This window comes from Tupaia chinensis, unplaced genomic scaffold, assembly GCF_000334495.1.
Source record: "Tupaia chinensis unplaced genomic scaffold, TupChi_1.0 Scaffold138278_1, whole genome shotgun sequence".
Taxonomy (NCBI): domain Eukaryota; kingdom Metazoa; phylum Chordata; class Mammalia; order Scandentia; family Tupaiidae; genus Tupaia; species Tupaia belangeri.
This window is the reverse complement of record NW_006198176.1, coordinates 136433-149075: the sequence shown is the minus strand read 5'-3', so window position 1 is coordinate 149075 and position 12643 is coordinate 136433. Positions and strand designations below refer to the sequence as shown.

At 38.2% G+C, this 12643-nt stretch overlaps 1 pseudogene; it reads right to left on the bottom strand.

Annotated features, from left to right (window-relative positions):
• The window catches only part of LOC102496062 (26S proteasome non-ATPase regulatory subunit 7-like), a 17731-nt pseudogene that overhangs the window by 3798 nt on the left and 1290 nt on the right, over positions 1-12643 (bottom strand).

The window sequence follows — 12643 nt, the reverse complement described above, 5'->3', positions numbered from 1 at the left end:
TCATTGTCACTCTCGTTCCCTCTCACTCTGCCCCTCTCTGGTCAAATTTAAATAAATAAATAATACATAAATAAAATTAAATAAAATCATTCTTTAAAAATTTAAAAAGTAAAGAATAAACTATAATGGAAAGAATGATTTTCTTAAGTAAGTACTTCAAAAACAGATTTCTTTTCGGTTTGCAATTCATACTTTATCTGGAGGATCCATTTCCATGCAACTTGTTACTTGTCACATCAATACTACTATTACTGTGTTAGATATACAGTAAAGATACATAAGTACGACCGAAAGATCACACATACACACTAATACTTCCCTCACCAGTGAGACAAAAGCTGGGAGGAATTCAAGCATGTCCTAGATACCTTGAATCAATCTGCGTGTGTGTGTGGGAATGCAGTGCTTTTGAGAAACCTTGGAATTTCAGATTTTGGTGAGCTCTCTTCCGTGCCTTAAAACAGTTATCCAATTTTATTCTTGTGATGGGAATAGAGCTACATAATAGCTAAAACTGAGCATTTTGTGGTTGACTGACTTAAAGCCTTATTGATATTACAGGTGGTTTTAGCATATGTTACGGTCCAAGCAGAAAACAAATGGCATGAAGGGGTAATGAAGGTTCAAGTGACTACTTATAGAAGTGTGGGTACAGTTAAAAAAGTCAACTGGTGATAGGGAAGTGCCTAGGAACTGGATAGTTTTGGCATTCTCTCAACAATGGCAGCAAGTCCTCAATATGTTTAGGTCTGAAGTGTCAAAGAGCTAGAGCAATTCAGCAGAGCCCTGTGAGAGCTGTAGCTGTGGGCACTACAGGCTGAGAGGAGTGCAGTCACAATATGGCCCAGCAGGTTGACAGGGAGTGGTGGTGCCACATAACTCACGGCACCCTCTCTCTCACCTTCCCATGGGTCAAACCCAACAAGGAGCTTTAAGGCCAGAAAGTCAGCTGATTTGGTCTGCAGAGGCCAGCTCTCTGAGCACAGAGTCAGACTGGAAAGAAAATGCATTTAGAAAGGATGTATGAAATAGGCTCTCCAAATTGAAAATAGGACCTAATTACTATGAAACTAAATTACACTGAAATTAAACTAAAAATGTGATCAGTTTACTGATTACCAATTACACAAAGCCAAAATGATAAAGAACTGAGTATAAATAAACAGTGAAGGCTGGAATCCAGGATGAATTGACACATTTAATGTGTACTCGGTCAATATGGTGTTTATGTTTTTATCCATGTAGTCATCTACTTATCTGCAGTTTCACTTTTCATGGTTTCAGTTATCACTGGTACAGTATATAACATATTCTAATAGAAAGAGACTATTCACACAACTTTTATTACAATGTATTGTTATAATAGTTCCATTTTATTATTAGTTATTTTTGTTAATTGCTTGTTGTGCCTAATTTATAATTAAACTTTATAACAGGTGTGTATGTGTGAGAGAAAAACATTGTCTATATAAGGTTCTGTACTATCCATGGGGTCAGGAATCCACTGTGGGTCTTGGAACATATACCCCATGGAAAGGAAGAGACTATTGTATTTTTCTATTCAAGAAAGTTGGCTTACCATAAAACATGATTTATATTAAAAATCTACCTTACATTTTAATTTTAAAATTTCCCCATTTGGTTTTGTATCAAAGAGTCAGGATTAAGCTTAGGAATAATAGGAATGAAAGAAATATATACAACGCTTAATGTGATAAGTTTATGTGACAATTAAGTTCTAATTGTATATGCAGACATACCTGGAAAAAGTTATGTTGAAGGCCTTGAAAAAGAAGAAATAACTGGGCCTGTTGAATCAAAAGAGAGAAGGAGAGGGTCAATTTGGGTTAGTGGAGAAAGAACCAATAACCTGGAAATATTGGTAGGAACTTATAAATTTGTTTGTCTATACTTAGTCTCAGGAAATAATTCTATAGTAACAGCACCAATGTGAGAAAAGTAACATATTTATGTGCACTAAAATATAATCAATATAAATTTCTTTCTTTTATTATCGATGGGGGACATATCAGATGACTCGATGGAGTGAAAAGGAGAGAAAAGCAAAGCTGCAGGTCTGAAAAATATATTTATTGATCAACTCCATTTACTTTTCACAGAACTGTATAAATTTGGGCTTAAATTCTATACACTCCTACCTTTTTTTAATTGTTTATCTATTTATTTTTACGTTTCTCCACAAACATTTCCTTTAGAAATCAAAAAATTTTTGCTCATACTCCATAGTTCTTGACAGTTAATAAACAACTTTCAAAATTAAAAAAAACCATATTTTGAAGATAATGTTAGAAATATTTGCTATAATTTTGTTTGTGACTCTATAACAACAGAGACAGTATGGTTTTAAATATTTTTGAGAAAATATTTACATGTCAACTACTCAAACTGTCGAAAAGCAAACACCCAACACACAATTCACACATAAATCTCAATTCAGCCCTGCCTAACAAGTATTCTGTAGTATACCATCTGCTAGCAAAGATCAGTCTCTTTTTCTTCCTTCAAAGTCTTCCTCAATATAATCTTCTGGTTGTGACTGCTCTTTTATTTATTTTTTTTAAGAGGCTTTTGCTATAGGGCACATGCACTCACCAGACAGAGAGAGAGAGAGAGAGAGAGAGAGAGAGAGAGAAAGCAAGAAATCACCCCTCGGGGGTATGGCCACACCACAATCCCTTCTCCTCCATTCTCCTCTTGGGATCTTGGGCACGCACGCACACGCGCCCGGCATGAGTTTTAAGCCACCAAGTCTGGGACGCAAACTGCGGTCGACTACGTGGGAGTCCAGCGACATAGCCATTATGCTAACTGCTGATCCCTCGTGCTGCTCTTTTGCAATCTCTACTGATTACAATGCTGGGTTGGAAATCCAGGTTATTTTATGGTACAAATTCTTTCGTATAGCTTCTCTAATCCTCTCTGCCAGGCAGAACTATCTATGGTGCCAGGCTATTTTTCAAAGAGTTTCTGTTGGCTTACTTGAGATCTACCTTAGTTCCATAGTTTTGTGGTTTAATCTTCAGATATGACATTCCAGACAAAGCCCTGTCTCATAACGGGTATTTCCAATTTCTAATTCAAGGCAACGGCTATTATTGAACCTATACAAATAACCATTTGCCACAAAATAAGAATACTCCCAAATATTTCCAATTCCAGAGGGGTCAGGAAGTGAGAAAAATGTGTTTCCATTTAAAGAAACAAACAAGAAGAAAAAACATTTTAACAAATTGCTGAACCTATCAAAAGCTCAAAAGAGCAAAATCCTTAAATTGGGAAAAACAAGGCATAGTAAAGAAAACTGGATTTGATTTCTCTTCCAGATTTAAGAATTTTAATTTTCTTTTGAGTTGTTGATAGGTTCAGCCATGTGGGAGTCCAGCACCCCAACCACCACACCACTTGCCAGCCCTTTTTGGTCATTTTTGTTTGTCTGTCTTTAGTTTTTCTGGTATAGCACTCCTTTCAGAACTTCTTGAAGAGCTGGTTTAGTGTTGGTAAATTCTTTCAGGTTTTGTTATCTGAGATTGTTTTTATCTTTTCTTCCCATGTGAGGGATAATCTTGCCGAGTATAGTAATCTTGGTTAAAATTGTTTTTCACTTAACACTTCAAATACATTTTTCCATGCTCACATTGTTTCTAATGAGAGGTCTGATGTTAGCCTGATAGGATAACCTGTATAAGTAACCTGTTTCTCTCTTGCCAATTTTAGTATCTTGTCTTTGTCTGTGGCTTTGACCAATCTGGTTAAGATGTGTCTTGGAGAAGCTCTTCTTGAGTTGATTCTATTAGGAGGTCCTTTGAATTTCTTGAGTCTGAATATTTGAATGCCTCTCTAGGCTTGGAACATTTTCTTCCAGGATTTCATGGAAGAGATGATCAAAGCCTTTCTTACTTTCTTCACCTACTGGGATACCAATGATCTGGATGTTTGGGTGCTTAATGGTATCTAGTATTTCTCATAAGTATTCTCTTTTTTTGGCATTCTTTTCTCATTTTTTTGGTTGTTTTTTCTAGGTCAGAGGTTTTGCCTTCAACATCCAAGATTTGATCTTCTTCATGGATTAATCTGCTTTTAATACTTTCGAGGGAGGTTTTGATTTCCTGTATTGCAGCCTTCATCTCTAACAGCTCCATTTGATTCTTTTTTTATGGTGGGTATTTCCTCTTTCAGATCATGTAAGAACTTCTTCACTTCCTGGAACTCTTTGTCTATTTTCTCCTGCATCTTTTGGAGTTCATTGTCTCTCAGCTCTTGCATTTCCTTCTCTTGCATCTCTGTTAGCTTTGATGCTATGAATATTTTAAATTCTTTATCTGACATTTCCAGGTATTCCCTTGCATTGTCTGTGGAGGATGAGAGATTGTTCTTTTCCCTTAGAAGAGAGATATTTTCTTGGTTTCTCATATTTCTTGTGCCTCTGTGGTGGTTTCTGGTCATTCTCTGACAAAATCTCTCCTGTACTGTTTTGGAACGTGGTATCCACAGAAAGAGATTATTAAATTCAGATTCGTAAAAAGAAGTTTCTTCCTTAAAGAAGGAGGTTCAATAAGCATTGAGGATTTCAATGACCCTAAAAGTATTCAGATATTTGGCTACTGTGCATTTAGGCCTGTCTAGACACTCAGTGTGTAGAGACTGAAGAGCAGAGTAAGGTAAAAAAAAAAAAAAAACTAGACTAAAACAACCAAAAAGAGAAAAACAAAATTCTTTTTAAAAGGCAAATAATGAAAACCCCTTTGCAGGAACACATCAGGACACACCTCAGATTTAAAATGGCTTCTGAAATTAGCAAGAGAAAGAAAAGGCCCCAGGTAAGAAGTGGTTTAAAAAGTAAAAAAATAAATAAATAAATAAATTTAAAGAGTGACAGACAGAGAGAGGACAGAGGTCACCCTAGTTTGTCAGAGTTTTTCAGGGGTCTAATAAGATGAGGTTTACATGATAACTTTAGTTGCCTTGGTTCCTCTTTGCCAGGACACACCTCAGATTTAAAATGCTTCTTTTTTTTTTTTTATTTTATTATCATCATAATCTTCTTTCTATTACACTAGATTACATATAACTTTACATTGACTTCCATTGCTTTTTCAAAAGGGAATGCCATGCATGTCAGTCAATACAGAGATATCAATCTCCCCGCTTTATCATTCAATATCTTTTCCATGCTTTTCCCAATAATTATTATTATAATTTTTTTAAACAGTCAATCACTATTTCTCATTTTGCTTATTAAAGAGACTTCACCCATCATGAAATATTTCCCAGACCGGTTCAGTTGAGAATACTATACATGTCATCATCAACAGGTAATAAACCATATCTATTTCTCATTAACATCCTGCCTCTCTATTGTTCACTGCTGTCTTTATCCTCTTCTCCCTCCTTTTTTTTTTTTTATACTTTGTGCGTGCGTGCCCAAGATCCCAAGAGGAGAATGGAGGAGAAGGGATTGCGGCGTGTCCATCCCCCCTGGGGGGTGATTTCTCGCTTTCTGTCTCTACGTCTCTCTCTGTCTGTCTGGCAAGCGCACGCGCCCTACAGTGAAAATCTCTCCACAAAAAAAAAAAAAAAAAAGAGAGAAAATATTTCTCCCCTTTCTTGAAACAACAATCAACATTCGGCATCTATTCACTTGATTGAAAATCAAAGTTATATTATTTTCTCTGCATGATTTTTCCCCATTTTTCCCTTTTTAGTGTTTACTAAAGGACAAGTCACCACAGGACAGTACAGGATGCTTGCCAAGAGAGGTGGATATGTCTGGGTTGAAACTCAAGCAACTGTCATATATAACACTAAGAACTCTCAACCGCAATGCATCGTGTGTGTAAATTACGTTGTAAGGTAAGATTGAGAAATAAACATTTTTGGGGAGCCAGGAGTAACTTTTGGATACTTTTCTTTTGTAGGAAGAGAGATGATTATAAACCTTAACTGAATTTCACTTTACTTTGATGCTTCTACCAAATTTTAGTACTCTGTTCTAATTGTCCAGTCCAGTATCCCACAGTGATTCCACTTACTTTTACCAGTAGCTATCTATTCCTAGACTTGCACTCCTATTTTTAGAGAGACCTTAGAAAAAATACCGTACCTACGGAGCGTAAACAAACTGCAGTCATTTAGTTGTCAGTGTATCAAGGCAGCTGTTATTTCTATAGGGAGAATACTGACTTTGGAACAGTTAGGTTTGTGTTATAGATCTGCCATACAACTCTGTGACCTGGGGAAGCTCCATCTATATAAGTGAGATTACTGTAAAAGACTGTATGATGTGCCTCTGCATATTCGTGAAGTGCTCACTTAGTTCATTGGTTTATATTATGGAAGTCTTCATCTTTCATTTGATCTACTTCAATAGACCCATCTAGCCTGTTGTCCATATTAACACCACATTCAAATCCATCTTCCATATTTCTTCCAGGCTCAGTTTTCTAGTATGGCTATCTCATCATCTCATTTTCCATAGTTGTGGTTTTCCGGTTTTTTTGTTTGTTTGTTTTTCCATAGTGTACATGCACTTGCTGGAGAGAGACAGAGACATAGTGATAGGGAAAGTGAGAAATCATCCCTCAGGGAGGATGACCACACTGTAATCTCTTCTTCTCCATTCTCCTCCTGGGACTTTGAACACACATGCACCTGGTGTGATTTTCAAGCCACCAGGTCCAGGTCACAAAGCATAGTTGGCCACATGGGAGTTCAGCACCTTAATCACCATGCCACATCCCTGTATAGTTTTTAAAAATATCCCTTTATCACCTCTAAGATAAACCGTTGTATAGCATCATTTCTTGTCATTGTACTTCTGTGCTCTCATAGATGTAGCCCTCCCTTTAAATTTATGGTCACCCCCACCACCACCTTAGCAAGTCTTTGGAGATTTGTTTTGAGAGGTTTTTGCTATAGGGTGCGTACGCTTGCCAGAAAGAGAAGACAGAGAGACAAAAAGGAAGAAATTACCCCCCCAGAGGGATGGCCACGCTGCAATCCCTTCTCCTCCATTCTCTCAGGATCTGGGGCATGCATGCACATGCGCCCAGCCTGAGTTTAAGTCACTGGGTCTGGGACGCGAACCGCTGTCGACTACCTGGGAGTCCAGTGACACAGCCATTATGCTAACTGCTGGTCCCCAGACCTGGAATCTAATCTTGGTCCACAACTTACCAGCTCTGGGAAGTTACTTAATTCCTCCAAAGGCTCAGTTTTCTCATGGTTGATAACGGTCATTTTCTCACAGGGTTATTTATTTGGATTGACTGAGATAATGTATGTAGAGAAAAATGCCTGACCATTATGAACTCACAGAACGACAGCTGATGTGATGATGGTAATGATGACAACAGTGATGACCATGCCAGAGTGATTCTTTTTTTATTTTTATCATTGTCAAGAACAATCCTTATTGGAACCAGCAGTTAGCATAATGGCTATGTCGCTGGACTCCCATGTAGTCGACCACGGTTCAAGTCCTGGACCCGGTGGCTTAAACTCACGCCGGGCACATGTGCGTGCGTGCCCAAGATCCCAAGAGGAGAATGGAAGAGAAGGAATTGTGGCATGGCCATCCCCTCAGGGGGGTGATTTCTCACTTTCTATCTCTCTGTCTCTGTCTGTCTGGCGAGTGCATGTGCCCTCTAGCAAAAACCTCTCAAAAACAAACAAACAAACAAACAAAAAGAACAATATCTACTCAATTTCAGAGTTGATAAAATGGTCTTATTTGGGAATGAATCACAAGACTGTGTTATTACCAAAAGTATTAGTAAATTAAGATTAAGATAATACTTCGATACCTATGAAAAGAAACATTTGGTGTGAGTTGACTTTTGATTACAAATCCCTCTTAACTACAGAGAGGTAGTTCACTAGCCTAAAAGGCTAGAATCTGCATCTTAGTTAATTTCTTCAGTCCCTTTGGTCTTGACGTTGGTCTTTTTCAACAGATATAATCTGTCTCACATAATCCTTATTGCTTTTATTGGCTTTGGTCCCTAGGAATGTCTCTTTCTATGCTATTATGAATATTGCAAGGGATATATGGATTGCTTTTGCAAGTAATCAAGTTTACTGAATATGTGTATTACCAGGACTTGCTGACTTAGTGTTAAAGTCTTATGAGTTTCCTTTGTTTCCTTCATATTTCACAAAATTGCATCTTTTGTCTTATGAATTCAGTAAACTATGGAATAGGACTTTGTGTTGCTACTTCAGCACATTGTTTAGGAGCTGGGCCCTGGAGTCAGACTGCTTATGTCTGAATTAGGCTCCATTATTCATTCATTTGCTGTAAGATTTTAGCAGTAATTAACTTTCCTATGTCTCAATTTCCTCTTTTTCATTGCCGACAGTTATTAGTACTGAAATTGTAGAGTTGCTGAAAAAATTAAATGGAATAATCTATGTTCTAGCATCTAGTTTAGTACCTGATATGTAAGAAATTTTAAATAAATATACTTTTTTTTTTTTTGAGAGGTTTTTGCTATAGGGTACATGTGCTCACCAGAAAGACAGAGAGACAGAAAGCAAGACATCACCGCCCCCCAACCTCGGGGGGATGGCCACTCCACAATCCTTTCTCCTCCATTCTCCTCTCAGGATCTTGGGCATGCACACACACGAGCCTGGCGGGACTTGAACCATGGTTGACTACATGGGAGTTCAGCAATATAGCCATTATGCTAACTGCTGGTCCCAATAAATATTCTTATAATATTGGATGACTTCAAAAAGTCCATGGAAAATGAAATGAAAGTGTGAGTTTAGGGGCCAGCAGGTGGCATGGTAGTTGAGACACTGTACTCTCACATGGCTGAGTGTGGTTTGAGTCCCAGACCTGGCAACTTACTTTCTTACTTTTTCTCTCTCTCTCTGTATCTCTCAGATAAAATTTAAAAATAATAACAAACTAAATCATTCTAAAAAAGAAAAATATGAGTTTATTTTGGTGCAAAAAATTTTTGAAATCCATTCATAGTTTATTCATACTTTATTCATTTTTTCATGACTGTTTTGAAAACTCCTGGTATTATTACTACTACTTGAAGTTTCTTCTCATGAGAAGATTATACGTCCTATCCCATTGATGTTAGTTATAAACAAAGGACCTTGGCTAATGAAATACGAGGGGAATTAGTATAGCCTTACAACTTCCTTTTTCATTTTATTACTTTTTTCTTTTCATGATAGAACACACACACACACACACACACGAGAGTGAGATGGAGAGCTAGAGAAAGGGAGATTAAGGAACACTCTCCACAAGGGTTAGTCAAGCTGCTATCCCCTTCCTCCATATGCCCAGCGTCTTTTTCAGGATGACAGGACAGGGAATTTAAACTGTGGTTGCCATGTGAGCTCTGCCTTCTCTTGAGTAGTGCTTTACTGCTGTACCACAGAACTAGCCCACATGTATTCAACTTTCCAGTGGAAGTTTTTTTTTAAAATGCCAGAGATGAGAGAGAGAAGGAGAGAGAGAAAGAGAGAGAAAAAGAGAAATATGAGAGAGAGAGGAGAGAGAGAAAGCTCCCCCATGGGTCTTAGTCATGCCACAACCCTTTGCCTCCAATTCTCTATCCCATCAGGATCCTGAACATGTTTGCATATACCTGGTATAATAATCCCTTAGGTGTAGGTCTCAAACCCTAGTTGGCCATGAGGGATTTGGCTTCCTCTGCACAGCACTTAACTGCTACACTCAAGTGGAAGCTTTTAAAGCCAGTGCACTTATCTGCCATAGCTTTGTTCTGCATCCATGAGAATGCACTTTTCAAGTAGCTAGGCTCTATGCATATAGACCCTGGAATACAGAGAACATCATGGAAAAGACTGGCAAATAACCTGCCAGGGACCAGTTTCCTAAGTGCTAAATAAGTCTTTAAGATTGCGCATAACTTAGAGAAAGCAAGTACATTCCTCATGGCATTAGAATTCACCGTCAGACTGTTACTTGCTTACTGTCCTTATGTCAGTAGGTCTTTATGATTATTCTTTTAAAGAGAAAAATATCTGCAAAGCAATATCTTTCTTATATAATAAAATTGATCATTTGACCAACGAAAGACTTGACCTCTGAGCAGTACCACCCTTAAGTCCATGCTGCACTCTGCTCTGTTCCACTGTTCTCCTTTATTTTGATGCCCAGTTCAGAGTAACATGGCACTTTATGTAAATTTAGTTATACAATCTTGGAGTATTTTTTTCTCTTTAAGTTTATTTATTGTTCCCATGAGACCGAGACAGAGAGAGAGAAAGACAAATAGGCAGACAGAGAGACAAGCACCCCAACAGGGACCTCATTCCATGACCTACCTCCAGTCTCAGCCAGCTTTGTTCAAGTACATGCATGCATGACTGATGTGCTCAGAGATATCTTAGGGTGCTAACTCAGAACATTTCCCATTTGGGTCCAGTTGCATTACAAGTACATCACTGCCTGTGCCTTTGGAGTTATTAAAGAATTTTCTGCCAATGACACTGAGATAGTTTATAGCTATTCTTAGCTTAGAAGAAATAATGCTTATCTATTTTAAACATAAATCCACATTCCTATGAATTATTTCTAAAAAAGATAGTGACATAATGGGAATTAATTTACTTAATGATTTCTAAGTGTTTCTGAATTACATGAAAATAAAAAATTGAGAATTTAGTAATTACTAGTAGAGTTCATTATATAATAAAATGAGGAGATTAACTTTTTTTCTTTTTTTTTTTAGTTTTTGTTCCAGACACAGAGAGAGGGAAGGAGAGAGAAAGTGAGAAAGGATACTGACATAGAAGGCATGTGTTAGTAGGCTCTTCATTAGCTCTGAACTTGCCTGAGACCACAGTCAGGTCTTAGTTAATCTATATGTATATATATATATATAAATAATATATGGAGAGGTTTTTGCTATAGGGCATGTGTGCTTGCCAGACAGAGAGAGACAGAGAGACAAAAAGTGAGAAATCAACCCCCCAGTGGGGATGGCCACACCGCAATCCCTTCTCCTACATTCTCCTCTTGGGATCTTGGGCATACACGCACACGCACCCGGCGTGAGTTTAAGCCACTGGGTCCAGGACTCAAACCACGGTCGACTACGTGGGAGTCCAGCGACATAGCCATTACGCCAACTGCTGGTCCCAGTATTTACAATATTTTTTAAAAGATATTTTTACTATAGGGCCATGTTGTAACCACTTCTCCTCCATTCCCCTCTTGGTGTTTTGGGCATGCACACACAGCACCTGGCATGAGCTTCAAGCTGCCAGGTTCAGAATTCAAACTGTGGTTGCCCACATGGGAGTTCAGTGCCTTAACCTCCACACTACGTGATGGGCCCAAGTATTTACTTTTTGAATCTCTGTTTTCTCTTTTGTAAAACTGAGTTGGATTAGATGTGATTGCTAAAATTAGAAAAAATGAACTTCTACAACTGTATGAAATTCCATAATGAAGCATGTTCATATTGTTTTAATTGTCAGAGGGTAATCATAAGAGAAAGAGAGACTGTGTACTCTACCCAGTGGGGCGCTGTCATGCCACAATCCCTTCTCCATTTCTCCATGCTATAGGGATTTGGGCATGAAAACACATATACCAGCATGTCCTTCAAGCTACTGGGGCAGGGACTCTAAAATTATGTGGTCAGCCATGTGAAACCTGATTCCCCTAACCACCAGGCCACAAGGCAAAAGTCTTAGGGGGCTAGCAGGTGGCATAGTGGTTAAAGCACTGGACTTCCACATGGTTGACCTTGGTTCAAGTCCCAGATCCAATGGTTTGAAACTTATGTCAGGCACGTGTGCATGCATGCCCAAAATCCCAAGAATGCAAGAGAAGGGACTGCAGTAAGTGGTTTTTCACTTTTCTTCTGTCTTTCCAGTCAGTGCATGTGCCCATGGCAAAAGACTTAAAAAAAAAAAGTCTGTTTGGGACTTCTAGTAAAGCCTTTGTTTTCCTGATACATGAGCTACTCTTTAAATCCCCCCTTACATATTCTTACCATATAGAAAGTAGATTTTATGGGTGGAACTGTGACAACCATTTTTTTAAAAAACCAAGTCATTTAATTGTGTCTTTGAAGGTAAACAATACGTGGAGCTGGATCAGAAGCCCTGAGAATGCCAGAGCTACAGGTCTAAAACATGGTGCGGTTTTCTGAAGAGTTCAGAAGGGTCATCAGAACTCAAAGGTGCTACGAGGCAGAGAACAAATGGAAATCATGCATTTCATTTAACAATTTTGCTAATTGCCAGAAACAGACCCCAAGAGTCTTTAAGGTGGGGAAAATTCTACTTCTGGTTGTACAGGTCAAAGAATGAAGAGTACCAAAAATGTTGACATCTCTTCACTTGTCTCACGCAATCTGAAGCCTGAGCTATCACATCCCTCACAGCAGTTGAACCCATGGTTTAGGTTCAAGGTCATTCCCTATATTTATCCACTTCCATGTAATGCCACACTGAGTGTGACCAGAGGCAGACAGCTCTCAAGACAGCTTTATAACAAGGACTTAAAGTGGAAAAGAACCCTCTAGTGGCACCCTGATTTAGTTTGTAAGATTTTAATTTACAAATTAAAAAAGCTACAGGTTTACTTTTTTCCTTTTTCTCTTCTTTCTTTACAGCA